The sequence below is a fragment of the Dermochelys coriacea genome, chromosome 19 (assembly GCF_009764565.3).
Source record: "Dermochelys coriacea isolate rDerCor1 chromosome 19, rDerCor1.pri.v4, whole genome shotgun sequence".
Taxonomy (NCBI): domain Eukaryota; kingdom Metazoa; phylum Chordata; order Testudines; family Dermochelyidae; genus Dermochelys; species Dermochelys coriacea.
Window position 1 is genome coordinate 6696043 of NC_050086.2, and position 14844 is coordinate 6710886.

Sequence of the window (14844 nt, forward strand, 5' to 3'; positions counted from 1 at the left end):
ACAAATATCACTGCAGCTGATCCCCGGGCGGGCAGCCTTGGCAGAGGGATCAGGGCCTGAACGGGCCCTGGAGTCTGAATTCCCCTCTCCCATCGAGCAGGGATCCCTGCAGGTGAAGGCTGAGGCTCACCGGCAGGAGGTGGGCTGTGCGCAGGGCGAGCTGGTGTGATGCCGCTGTGCCCATTCTGTGGAGAAGTAGAAGACTCTGAGCTCCTGAGGTGCCAGCTTGGCACCATTCGTGGGCACAGAAGAAAGAGAAGGGGCTGCAGAAAAGACACTGGCTGAAACCTTGGCCCGCTTGGTACGCGGTGGCTATTTGATTGGGGTTGGGTCGTGTTCAAACACTTGTTCTAGAAGGCGGTAAATGGAGATCAGAACCAAAGCGTCTCTCTCTTTCTCCCCTCTTGACTCAGTGCTGCTAGTTTCTCTAGCCTCAGCTCTCTTCTCACGCTGCTGTAAATCAGGAGTTACTCCAGTCAACTCAGTGGAGCTGCATTGGCGCAAGTGACTGGAGAGATCAGGCCCTCAGTCTCTTTCTCTTACGAGTGGCCTGCATTACAACATTTATCATGCTATAACACGCTGCCCCAAAGGTGGTGGGTGCCCTGATGGGATTTGCTCATGACTTGGTCATGCCTGTGTAGACAGGACCAACCCATGTCATAAGCATGTTACAGAACCAAACACCTGAGTAAATAGCAAGTTCTGTAATACAAGACACTGAGTTCTCTTCAAAAGTGCTTCCAGTGATAGGTGCTTTACAAATGCCATCACTAGATACAAGATCACCCAGTTCAAGGCCAGTCATTCCTTATCCAGTCAAGTCGCAGCAACAATATAATGATCCCAATTAAAAATAGATAATAGCAACAGGGGTTTTTTTCATCCATAGATCCCAAAGCACCCAACAAGCTGCTGTCCAATCAAGAGTCATTTTTCCCCCCACCATGGAGAAGCAGCCATCTGCCATGCTGCTAGCAAGCTCCCAGCAACCTTCCTCTGCACAAACCCCACTGGTATATTCAGCTGATGAAACCAGGAAACATCATCTTCGAAGCCGCCTCCGCTCCTGAAAGCCTCCAATCTTCAAACCCCCCCTCCCGCCCCCGCCACCAAAATCACTTGTATTCTATGGAAATCAAACCTGCCCCTCATCCAGGTGTGTTTCAAGGACTCACAATCTAGCCATTGTTGGCTTGGCTGTAATCTCTTTCCTTGCATATAACACAGAGGAGAGAGTGTGTTTGGATTGCACAACCCACTAGGTTGATTCCTTCTCCCCCCTTAATCTTTTCAATCCCTTGGACATTGCACAGAACAGAAAGGTCATCGAGGATGCTCTGTATCAGACACCATGATCCAAAGCTGGATGGACTCTTGAGTCTCTAGTCAAATGCTGCAGCAGCACTGAGTAACCCAACACTGTATAGGGGAGAGGGACAAAGCTGGGGCTGGTTAAGCAAAATCTCATTATTCAGGCTTTGATTTTCCAAAATTAGGGTTGGCTTGGACCCAGGCCCCATTCTATCCATGTGGGTGTCAGACAATTGTTCAGGCCCATCTCCACTATATAATCAATAGATTTTTCTCATGTGAACCCACACACCTCTCAGGCTCCTCACCTCGGCATTTATGGTGATCTGTGGCCCTGCCTCATTATACCTGACTAGCTCATTCCAAGCAATATCCAGCCACCCTGACTGGGAAGAAACGGAGCAATCCCATCAAAGAAAGCATGTCTCTACAAATGCACCGTTGTAGAAGCCTACGCTGTACAAACAATGGTGTGGCAGGAGCCAGGTACAATATGGTTAAAGCACAGTTCAGACCTGCAGGGTAGAGGATGGAATTACATTTTAACTACATTCCTGATCCATGTCACAGGCCTGCAAGGTGCCAGGCTTCAGCAGGGTTTGGTCCACAGCTAGTGCCAGGCTGAGTGTTTTAGTGACTCCAGCAGACAATGATCTTGCCTGAAATAGAAGCTTTCTGCTGTTTTGATTTGCTCACTCTCTCTCTCCAGGTGGCACCTACACCCACCCTGCTGTATGACCAATCTGGGCATGTCTACACAGAGATGCTCAGCATTCAGGAAAGTTAAACTGAATTAGCTAATGGTGTGTATTTAAAGTTCATTAGCTAATGCACATTAAACCTCTGTGTGGACATTCTCTTCCACTTTGGAAGCGAATTGAGCTAAAGCAAACTAAACCACTTTGCTTCTGAGCATCCGCACAGGGGTTTAACTAATGCATTTTAAATTCACACCTTAAGTTAATTTGGCTTAACTTTCCTGAGCAGCACCATGCAGACACTGCTCAGTAACTCATCATTCATTGAGATAACAGTTCCCACTCATGCTAGTGTTGAATGGGCAACAATCTGCTCTTAATTTCACCACCCCTATCCCAGTCGCTACAGTAACTTATACAGCACGGCACCTGTTATAGTGGGTCAGGTGTGGGACCAGGAATCGGGATGCTGCGTTCTAGACCCAGATCCACCATGGACTCTTGGTAAGTCACTTTCTGTTCCTATGCCTCTTCTACAAATACCAACAGCGCTTTGAAGTCTAGGGGGTTGCATGGATGTAATTCACTAATTCCTGCAGTCGCCTCCTGGCTGCTCTCCCATTTACTCGGTCCACTCTTTACCTTCCAATCTACACTGCCCTCATTACTCTCACGCTATTACCCAGCCATTCGGTCATTCACACAAGCAGTGGGCATGACGACAACCAGACCTGTCATCCAATGAAGTGAGCTGTAGCTCACGAAAGCTTATGCTCAAATAAATTTGTTAGTCTCTAAGGTGCCACAAGTCCTCCTTTTCTTTTTGCGAATACAGACTAACACGGCTGCTACTCTGAGACCTGTCACAGTCAGTGAGAGCTGCTGAGTGCTTAAGATGTCTGAACATCAGGTCTATTCTCTAAGTATTCTGGTCCACACATAGTTTTTGCACTGGAATAGCTATGTCAGTGGGGTTGTGATTTTTTTTTTTTTTTACAGATATACAATGCATCTGATGAAGTGAGCTGTAGCTCATGAAAGTTTATGCTCAAATAAATTTGTTAGTCTCTAAGTACTCTCTCTAAGTGCCACAAGTACTCCTTTTCTTTTTGCGAATACAGACTAACACGGCTGCTACTCTGAAACCCCTAGTGTGGATGCAGTTACACCAGTATAATAATAGTACCTAGCTCTCATATAAGGCTAGGGTGCCTTATACCCATATAGCATATTCTTCCTCCTTGGAACTATACCAGTATAAACACCTTTCTACTGAGCTAAAGCGGCACAGTGTGGACGGAGTTAACTATCCTTTAACTATATTGAAAATGGTACAGCTTTGGAGAGCAGGCAAGGCCTAAATATGGATTTAGTAGCCAGGCAAAGACTCTGAAATTGTTTGAAGGAGCTGTTCTCCACGTTCTTGCTATGCCGGTGTCAGAATCTGTTACAATCCATCCCGTCCCAATGGCCTATTCAAAGTAGTGCAGCTTTGGCCAGTTTCTCCCTGCTGTTAGTTAATACCATTGCTATTTTTAAAGCTACATGAAAGGCTCTCTCTTTTATTCCGAGTGTCACTGTTTGTGCTGGGGGGTAGGGTGGGGGAGCTGCTAACTTGGTTAAGATCCACTAGCCATGATAAGACACTTGTGAATAGCTCTATATAAATGAATAACTAACCAAACTAATTCTTACATGCAAATTGAAGGAATAACAAAGGTGGGAGGGTCAGGGTGTGTTGCTTATTTGCTTAGATTTTAAGCTCCTCCAGGCAGGGACAATGTTTGCTTCTGTGTCTTGCAGGCTGTTGGCACTTAACACATAATAAATTTGTTAGTCTCTAAGGTGCCACAAGTCCTCCTTTTCTTTTTGCGGCTACAGACTAACAGGGGTGCTACTCTGAAACATAAATTAATCATCATCATCATCTTAACTAGGCTCTGAAAGTGGAAATCAACAGAGGCATGCAGGCTTCCATGAGGTCTTTTAGGAATGATCAGTATGAGGAATGACAAGGTTGGTGAGGTAATCTTTTACTGGACCAACTTCTGCTGGTGAAAGAGACAAGCTAACCAACTTAAACAGAGCTCTTCTTTGAGCTCTTCTTCGGGTTTTTCAAATCTGCGGAACCTGAAAGCTTGTTGCTTTCACCAGCAGAAGTAGTTGATTCCATAAAAGATATTACCTCACCCATCTTGTCTCTCTCATATCCCGAGATCAATGCAACTACAACAACACTGCAAACAGTACTCAGAAAAAGAAAAGGAGTACTTGTGGCACCTTAGAGACTAACAAATTTATTTGAGCATAAACTTTCGTGAGCTACAGCTCACTTCATCACTTCATGATGCATCCGACGAAGTGAGCTGTAGCTCACGAAAGCTTATGCTCAAATAAACCTGTTAGTCTCTAAGGTGCCACAAGTACTCCTTTTCTTTTTGCGAATATAGACTAACACAGCTGCTACTCTGAAACCTGTCAAGTTCTCAGAAAAGCAGCCAGACTCATCTGGCTGTCTGATAGAAAAGCAGATAGACTGCGAGTCTCTGCTCTTCCTGCACCATAGAAATCCCTAGGAGTTTTGCAACAGGGAGCTTATCCAAAGCTTGCTGAAGTCAATGGAAAGACTCCTATTGACATCAGTGAGTTTTCCATGGAAGCCTTTTGTGCTCATCCATCTTCTCTCCTGCTTCATTTATTACAGTAATTGTATAGAATCACACTTTTTAGACAAGAGGATTTTTTTCAATTTACAATGTAAACCCCACTGTTGTTCAGGGTGCTGCACTGCTACTGACCTCCACCCCAGAAGTAGCTGCACTTCAGTGGTACTGTGTTTACACGCGCAAAGAGATTTGTCACATATCATTTGCCTTGTACCAGCAAGGTACAAAACAGAAACCCAGACTGTCCCTCCCCCCCCCAAAAAAGTGTACAGTTGAAAGGTCAGAAGACTAGGTCCCAGATCTGCACAGATGGACTATTGCTCCCAGAATCCCATGCACATCTGGGTTGAGGATCAGAACATCTACACCACAACAGGGTTTCCTGACACAGAGGTAAACAGGCCTGCTCCTGTTCTAATCCAGCATGTCCACCATTGCTAGGACTAGTTAAGGATAGACATTCAGTAGTGTTCACAAAGCCTTAGAAAACTGGGCACACATGGAAATCCAGAGGGGACTTCCTTATTTACAAACACATTCCTTGGTGGCCTCACAGAAGACCTGGGGTTTAGAGGACTGGGATCAAGAGAGAGTTGGTGACGGGATCTTTTGGGATGAAAGCTACAGAAACACCAGCAAGATTTATCTTATTTCTTATGATGAAAAAAAGGGGCTTTTTCCCCTCTCCCCTGCAGGTCTGCATCTTGACCTGTCTCATCATGCTATGGTTCGCCCTTTAGAAACATCATGTCTGCCTCCCATCACTTCAGCTCTGGCCTGTGATTGCTGTGGCAGGAGAGCAGCGGGGTATCAAGCACTCTCCCCCCTCAAGCAAAATGAAAGAGAGAGACAGGTTCTGCATGGGGGAATCACAGATGGAAAACTCGGCTATCAAAGATCTGGCAGAGCAGGCTGGGTAGCATCAATGCAGCTGCACAATGTGCCCAGGGCAGCTTTGGTGGAGCAGGTTTCCCTCTTATCCCCCCACCAAAATCCCCTCTTTCCGATAAACAAGCCCCGTCGTCCATATAATATCAGCCTGTTCCTTCACAGAAGAAAATCCCTGAAACAGCCACAGGGGAGAAGGGTGTATAGATTGTGTTTGATAACACACAGCCAGTGCTCCCGCTCCATTGATCCCATACATTAATGCATTCGACAGCAAAACCCGGCCCTGACAGACGGGCAAAGACAGCCCAAGACTTTCACTGGAGTAGATGAGACATAATATTATTAAGATAATGTTGAAGTAAAAAGAAAACGGTACAGAGTTTAGGCATAGAAGTTTCTGGTTATCAGGGAATAAGGTACAGATTATCAAGGGATGCGAAGTTCAGTTTAGGAGTGGGTGGCGTAAGGAATACATAATTTGCAGTCTCCCCGATTGGGGGTGAAAGTTTAACAAGTCAAAGTACAGACATTGAGATATGGGGGTATGTTGTCCATATAATGGCCTATGTTCAGGTGTGGAGTATAATGAGCGGGTACAATGATGAGGATGGATCTACCCTCATTTGGTGGGATTTAAGGTTCAGTGAGTTTATGGTTCCAGTTCATATAGTCCAATGAAAAAAAGAAGTCTCTCAGTCCCTTTCCCATGATTGATGCATGATGTTGTACCAGCTCACACCTCCTGGTACTGTCGGTGGCCGATGATGTGTTCGATGTAGATGTCCCTGGACCATCGGATTGTGTCTGAGACCATGAGGCGCCGCATGAGCTGTGCGTACCGTCGACCGATCCCGCAGGTCCGCAGCACACGCTCGTTGCAGGGGTCCCAAGCACCCAGGGCTCCGACAATCAGGGCATCCATCTGCACCTCGTAGCCCTTCGCTCTCAGGGTGTCGGCCAGAGGGGCGTATTTTTCCAGCTTATGAGCTCGGGATTCGCGGAAGGCTGGGGTCCTGTTCTCAAAGGAGACTGTGATGTCGATGAGGATGATCTTTTTCTGGTCCTCGCCGGTGACCACCATGTCAGGTCGCAACTGGCTGTCTGTCCCGGGGATGGTGGAGTCCACGGCGACCTCCCCCAGGCACGGTGCAATGGCTTTCACCAGGCAATTCTGGATGGCATTGTGGCACAGCTGCCAGGCTCTGGAAAGGAGCTTGCAGCTGCACAGAACGTGGGGCAGGGTCTTGTAGGAGTAGCCGCACTCCCTGCAATGCTTGTCTCGGTTCCCGTGGCAGACGGCTCCGTTGAGCAGGACGCAGTTGAGCCGGGCGCGGTGGATGAACCGCCAGTCAGCGAAACGGGTGAAGCTACCCCCGGCGAGGAAGTGGTTGCTGGCGTCCCACTTGCTGGTAAGTTCGAAGACTTTACCCTGGTCTGGTTTACGTTTCAGGGTTTCCATGTACAACGAGTGGATGGCATCTCTCCACATCGACGGCAGCAAAAGGGACTCAATGCAGGCGACAGGGTTCCAGATCCAGGGCGAGCCCATCATCCCCCTGGCAGAGGGGCAGGCGTACCAGCACCTCGGCACGCCAATGGGTTTCCATGTCTGACAGACACCCGAGGACACCATCCAGGAAGTCTTACAGGATGCCGCCAAAATCGACGCCTCTCTGCTAGCACCGTGGCAGAAGATAAACGCCCTGAACACCTTCCTGATCCCCCACATCTCTTTTGTCCTAAGGGGATCCGCCATGGCGAAGGTACCCCTCAACAAGGCAGACAAGATCGTCCGGCAACTGGTGAAGAAGTGGCTGTTCCTTCCTCAGAGAGCCAGCAACGAGCTGGTCTATATCGCCCACAGGCATGGAGATGCCAATGTCCCCCGCATGGGTGACCTGTGTGACATCGCGGTGATCACCCACGCTTTCTGCCTGCTGACGTGTCCCAACGCCATGGTAAGGAACATCGCAGCAAACGCCCTCCACGACGCAACAAAGAAGTGGATCAGCAGAGCCCCCTCCAACCAAGACACCGCCAGATTCCTGAGCGGTTCTCTGGATGGCGAATTTGGATGGGATGGTGGCGACATCGTTTTGCTGTGGTCCCGCGCTCGCAATGCCACGCATCGCCTGGGGAAGCGCATTGGCTGCCGCTGGGAGTGGTGTGAGTCCTGGTGCCGCAGATCAGGTCCGACGACAACACCATCATCACCCTGAGCGCCAGGGACATGCTGGAGAGGACCCTACACGGCGGCCTCCTACACGGAGCAGTGCCAGAGAGTGGGGTGTCAGGGAGAATACAACCACTCCACAGAGCTTGCTGCTACGGGACATGCTCGTAGGAAGATGAAGGTTTTTGTGTCCCCCCAGTGAAATGATAACACACACAGCACCTAATGCAGACTAAACTAAACCACACACATAGGACAGGACACCACTTTATCTCCGCAAACACTGGAAACAAACACTGGCCCACTATCTCCACGTGGGCACCAATGATACTGCCAAGAATGACCTTGAGCGGATCACTGCGGACTACGTGGCTCTGGGAAGAAGGATAAAGGAGTTGGAGGCGCAAGTGGTGTTCTCGTCCATCCTCCCCGTGGAAGGAAAAGGCCTGGGTAGGGACCGTCGAATCGTGGAGGTCAACGAATGGCTACGCAGGTGGTGTCGGAGAGAAGGCTTTGGATTCTTTGACCATGGGATGGTGTTCCATGAAGGAGGAGTGCTGGGCAGAGACGGGCTCCATCTTACGAAGAGAGGGAAGAACATCTTTGCCAGCAGGCTGGCTAACCTAGTGAGGAGGGCTTTAAACTAGGTTCACCGGGGGAAGGAGACCAAAGCCCTGAGGTAAGTGGGAAAGCGGGATACCGGGAGGAAGCACAGGCAGGAATGTCTGTGAGGGGAGGGCTCCTGCCTCATACTGGGAATGAGGGGCGATCAACAGGTTATCTCAAGTGCTTATATACAAATGCACAAAGCCTTGGAAACAAGCAGGGAGAACTGGAGGTCCTGGTGATGTCAAGGAATTATGACGTGATTGGAATAACAGAGACTTGGTGGGATAACTCACATGACTGGAGTACAGTCATGGATGGTTATAAACTGTTCAGGAAGGACAGGCAGGGCAGAAAAGGTGGGGGAGTAGCACTGTATGTAAGGGAGCAGTATGACTGCTCAGAGCTCCGGTACGAAACTGTGGAAAAACCTGAGTGTCTCTGGATTAAGTTTAGAAGTGTGTGCAACAAGAGTGATGTCATGGTGGGAGTCTGCTATAGACCACCGGACCAGGGGGATGAGGTGGATGAGGCTTTCTTCCGGCAACTCACGGAAGCTACTAGATCACATGCCCTGATTCTCATGGGTGACTTTAATTTTCCTGATATCTGCTGGGAGAGCAATACAGCGGTGCATAGACAATCCAGGAAGTTTTTGGAAAGCGTAGGGGACAATTTCCTGGTGCAAGTGCTAGGGGAGCCAACTAGGGGGAGCGCTTTTCTTGACCTGCTGCTCACAAACCGGGTAGAATTAGTGGGGGAAGCAAAAGTGGATGGGAATCTGGGAGGCAGTGACCATGAGTTGGTTGAGTTCAGGATCCTGACGCAGGGAAGAAAGGTAAGCAGCAGGATACGGACCCTGGACTTCAGGAAAGCAGACTTTGACTCCCTCAGGGAACAGATGGCCAGGATCCCCTGGGGGACTAACATGAAAGGGAAGGGAGTCCAGGAGAGCTGGCTGTATTTCAAGGAATCCCTGTTGAGGTTACAGGGACAAACCATCCCGATGAGTCGAAAGAATAGTAAATATGGCAGGCGACCAGCTTGGCTTAATGGTGAAATCCTAGCGGATCTTAAACATAAAAAAGAAGCTTACAAGAAGTGGAAGGTTGGACATATGACCAGGGAAGAGTATAAAAATATTGCTCGGGCATGTAGGAAAGATATCAGGAGGGCCAAATCGCACCTGGAGCTGCAGCGAGCAAGAGATGTCAAGAGTAACAAGAAGGGTTTCTTCAGGTATGTTGGCAACAAGAAGAAAGCCAAGGAAAGTGTGGGCCCCTTACTGAATGAGGGAGGCAAGCTAGTGACAGAGGATGTGGAAAAAGCTAATGTACTCAATGCTTTTTTTGCCTCTGTTTTCACTAACAAGGTCAGCTCCCAGACTGCTGTGTTGGGCAACACAAAATGGGGAAGAGATGGCCAGCCCTCTGTAGAGATAGAGGTGGTTAGGGACTATTTAGAAAAGCTGGACGTGCACAAGTCCATGGGGCCGGACGAATTGCATCCGAGAGTGCTGAAGGAATTGGCGGCTGTGATTGCAGAGCCCTTGGCCATTATCTTTGAAAACTCATGGCGAACGGGGGAAGTCCCGGATGACTGGAAAAAGGCTAATGTAGTGCCCATCTTTAAAAAAGGGAAGAAGGAGGATCCTGGGAACTACAGGCCGGTCAGCCTCACCTCAGTCCCTGGAAAAATCATGGAGCAGGTCCTCAAAGAATCAATCCTGAAGCACTTAGAGGAGAGGAAAGTGATCAGGAACAGTCAGCATGGATTCACCAAGGGAAGGTCATGCCTGACTAATCTAATCGCCTTTTATGATGAGATTACTGGTTCTGTGGATGAAGGGAAAGCAGTGGATGTATTGTTTCTTGACTTTAGCAAAGCTTTTGACACGGTCTCCCACAGCATTCTTGTCAGCAAGTTAAGGAAGTATGGGCTGGATGAATGCACTATAAGGTGGGTAGAAAGCTGGCTAGATTGTCGGGCTCAACGGGTAGTGATCAATGGCTCCATGTCTAGTTGGCAGCCGGTGTCAAGTGGAGTGCCCCAGGGGTCGGTCCTGGGGCCCGTTTTGTTCAATATCTTCATAAATGATCTGGAGGATGGTGTGGATTGCACTCTCAGCAAATTTGCGGATGATACTAAACTGGGAGGAGTGGTAGATACGCTGGAGGGGAGGGATAGGATACAGAAGGACCTAGACAAATTGGAGGATTGGGCCAAAAGAAATCTAATGAGGTTCAATAAGGATAAGTGCAGGGTCCTGCACTTAGGATGGAAGAATCCAATGCACCGCTACAGACTAGGGACCGAATGGCTCGGCAGCAGTTCTGCGGAAAAGGACCTAGGGGTGACAGTGGACGAGAAGCTGGATATGAGTCAGCAGTGTGCCCTTGTTGCCAAGAAGGCCAATGGCATTTTGGGATGTATAAGTAGGGGCATAGCGAGCAGATCGAGGGACGTGATCGTTCCCCTCTATTCGACACTGGTGAGGCCTCATCTGGAGTACTGTGTCCAGTTTTGGGCCCCACACTACAGGAAGGATGTGGATAAATTGGAAAGAGTACAACGAAGGGCAACAAAAATGATTAGGGGTCTAGAGCACATGACTTATGAGGAGAGGCTGAGGGAGCTGGGATTGTTTAGTCTGCAGAAGAGAAGAATGAGGGGGGATTTGATAGCTGCTTTCAACTACCTGAAAGGGGGTTTCAAAGAGGATGGCTCTAGACTGTTCTCAATGGTAGCAGATGACAGAACGAGGAGTAATGGTCTCAAGTTGCAATGGGGGAGGTTTAGATTGGATATTAGGAAAAACTTTTTCACTAAGAGGGTGGTGAAACACTGGAATGCGTTACCTAGGGAGGTGGTAGAATCTCCTTCCTTAGAGGTTTTTAAGGTCAGGCTCGACAAAGCCCTGGCTGGGATGATTTAACTGGGACTTGGTCCTGCTTTGAGCAGGGGGTTGGACTAGATGACCTTCTGGGGTTCCTTCCAACCCTGATATTCTATGATTCTATGATTCTATGAAAAGCAGAGCATTGGCCAGCATTGGGAAATCCAGCTAGTTTGATGGACATTTTCCTCCCATGCCTGTTTCCAGCCCTGGTTTGGCTTTTCGGTCTATGACTGTAGCTGCATTTTCAGAATCCCCAGACCCTCTACCAGGAACTTGCTATCACTAGAGAGATATGCACAGGTTTGTATAGGTTTTGCATGACAGACAGGCAGTCATGCTAGGTGCGGAAGTAACATAATCTGCTATAACAACCACCCCACACGGGTGGGGGAGGCTAGACTGCTCAGGAGATTGGAGCCATTAATTCTATGCCAGTTTCAAACCCAGCTGAGTTTAGTGGTGACCCAGAAAGGTGGACTATGAACTGTAAGTGATGTTATAACTGCACCCAGTCTGGGTCTTCAAACAACATAGCTCATATACGTAGATCCTAACCATGTGGAGAATGCATTTGGACCATGCCCTGGAACTGGGCTTTCATTAACATAACAAACAGGCTGTATTTGGGATCTGACACAGTTCTTCTGCTGGGTATCCAGCCCCATATACCCCCGTCTGTGGAACTGGGTTGGCCAGTTCTCCTGTCTCTCAGATCTCTGAACAAGGGGGACACTGGAAAGCATGTTACACCCTGTGAAAAACACCCTACAGCTCTCTACCCTTTGCACGGGTAGCTGAAGCATGGGATAGTCATAGTGTCCTCATTTTCCCAGAATACACCAGTACCAACAAGGTGAGGCTGTTGGTTTGGAGAGACCCAAGACTGGACGCACTTGAGGTGGGGCACTCTGAATGGGATCAGTTGTAGCCCTGCATGATTGTGCATGTCAAAGATTACTCATGCTTACCGAGGTTCTAGGTGTAGCGAAGATAGGACCGTCAAACGATTATTCGGTGGTTTCTCAGTCAATTCCACAGAACCTGGCACTGCCGTTGGCCTCCGCGTTGGCAGCGTCAGGAGAGAGGCCAAGGAACGAATGGACTCCAAAGACTGGATTCTCCTATCTCTACTCCAGTTATGGGGAGAGACATATTGGTGATGTGCTATGGGGGAAGCCAGCTGTGCAGTTCCCCATGCTGTACCTGTTTTGTAGATAAACAGAAGACAATTAGTCTCCACGGCTGTCAAGATGGTCCCTTTCATGAGCATGACTGCAAAGTCACTCCAACCACTCAAAAAGAAAATTAATTAGCTATGGTTTAATAACATTATGGATTGCACTAAAACTGACCAAAGCCAGAAAACATCAAACAAGACTGATGCCTGCTTTTGCAGAAAAGAGCAACAACTGTAGCATCCAATTCCTGGGCTGTTTTCTCTTTGTGTCCCAGCAGATAAGGGGGGGGGAGGGGGTTTGCTCTCAAATTCTTTGTTTAAGAACCAAATCTTTCATGCTGAACTCAAACATTACAGTATGTTTACTCAACACGGTGTATGGATTCACTAGACCCACTCACCTCTTTCCAGCAAACAGGGACCTGGCTTCATGTGCTAATTCTGAAAGCATGCATGTATTTTGGCCCATTAAACTTTTACCCCCAATCGGGGAGACTGCAGATTATGTATTCCTTATGCCACCTATTCCTAAACTGAATTTTGCATTCCTTGATAATCTGTACCTTATTCCCTGATAACCAGAAACTTCTATGCTTAAACTCTCTACCATTTTCTTGTTACTTCAACATTATCTTAATAAAAATTTTAACTCCTGTAAATCCTCAATGGCTCCTTTGCAACCCTTGTGGCCAATTAGGCAACTCCAGATTTGAAATATGGATTAAAGATCAGGAAGACAAATAAGAAGCCACATGGCAGCCATTCAAAGGCTTTATCAACTGGAAACCAAGAGTCAATAAGGACAATGTGGCCCAATATAATTAACACAGAAATATTGCTCCAGCAGGGGGAAGACAAAACATGACCTTGTTGGTAAAACAAACACAACAACCCATTGTTTTCCATCCTAGATGCTGCTGGCCTTGATCCTACACTGCCTTGTGCAGGCCGCAGCTGGGTGCGCCAGGCTGTTGCACTCCTGGAAAGCTACATATGGGCAGTTAAAGCCAAGCATTCACGGTTTGCATTGAACCTCAAGCCCACCGACTCCCAATACGGCAGGGTAACCAGGGGCTGGGGAGGAGCGATGCACCTATAAGCCCAAGGTAAGAGGTGATGAACAGGATGGGAGCAAAGGGGACCCCAGTCCTGCAGGAATGAAACACTGCTGTGCAGCCCATGTCATAGCAGGAATGAAGGCAACGTGGAGAGCCAGTAGCCAAGGACCTTATTCAAATGATGAAGATCACAGTTAAAATCATGTCTCCTTAGACATACCCATTCTCCAGCCGTACCCAATCCCTTTGCTACAGCAGCAGATGCATGTGGACCACAATGCCCTTATGTGTGCCCATGTGCTAGCTTCCCTGGATCATGAAATCTTTGGTGTCCCTGCTGTGCCATGGGCAAGGACGAGCAGGATCAAGGCCTACATATGAAATTATTGATATATTAGAATGCACACCACCAGGTTAAACATCATCAGGGCCTGAGTTTCAGCAACGCTGAGCGCAAACTCCTCCAGCTGCCATTACCGGGAGCTGTATGTGCATGGCACTTACAAAAATGGAGCCCATGGATAGGTTCTAAAAGCAAATTCTCCTCTGCGTTAGAACCACCCTCCTCTCCCTATTATAGGCAGAAGATTTCATCCGTTTGAAATCTAGTCACATTTTAAAAAATGAGATACCACATCTGCCTTGAAATTGTTGTGGTTTTACAATGACATTTTCCTAAAGATTTCAGAGTAGCAGCCGTGTTAGTCTGTATTCGCAAAAAAGAAAAGGAGTACTTGTGGCACCTTAGAGACTAATAAATTTATTTGAGCATAAGCTTTCGTGAGCTACAGCTCACTTCATCGGATGCATAAAGATCTTTCTCTCCCCTGTTGCTGCATGAAAGTCCCACACTAGCAGCAAGGGGAAACCCAAGGAACAGAGGAACTGACTTGACACAAAGTGCTGTCAAATGCACAACATAGACAAAGTGAGGGGGAAATGGAGAAAAATGACTTCTTGGAGCTCTAGACATTTTAAGTAAAAAGAAAAGGAGTACTTGTGGCACCTTAGCGACTAACAATTTGTGAATACAGACGAACACGGCTGCTACTCTGAAACCAGACATTTTAAGTGTGTGTGAAGGGGGGGGGATTGATTTGTAAGACCACACTGTACAAACTTCAACCAGAAGGGTGATTTTTAAGCAGCTGGACTAACTGGAAAACCAAAACCAGGGCAACAATCCAGTTCATGTCCCACCCTGTGTTTAGTTCTGGCTTTGACTCACCTGATAGAGTGAAAACAGACTGGTCGGTTTCACTTCTGTTTCCAGCCAATTTCACTTTCACACTGCAGGTGGGGAAAGGGGGCAACAGTCTGATGGCCACGCCAGTCTCTTCCCTCCCCCCGCCACGAAAACCT

The 14844-nt window shown here is 48.0% G+C and overlaps 1 long non-coding RNA gene across 1 annotated transcript in view; it reads right to left on the minus strand.

Annotated features, from left to right (window-relative positions):
- Positions 1-14820, minus strand: part of LOC119845404 — a 95790-nt gene extending 80970 nt beyond the window's left edge. Inside the window, exons 1-2 of the long non-coding RNA XR_006278219.1 lie at positions 14711-14820; positions 12216-12450 (exon numbers count right to left, since the gene is read on the minus strand). This is a non-coding gene — a long non-coding RNA (uncharacterized LOC119845404). The remainder of the gene's footprint in view (positions 1-12215; positions 12451-14710) is intronic.
- Between the last annotated feature and the right edge of the window lie 24 nt (positions 14821-14844).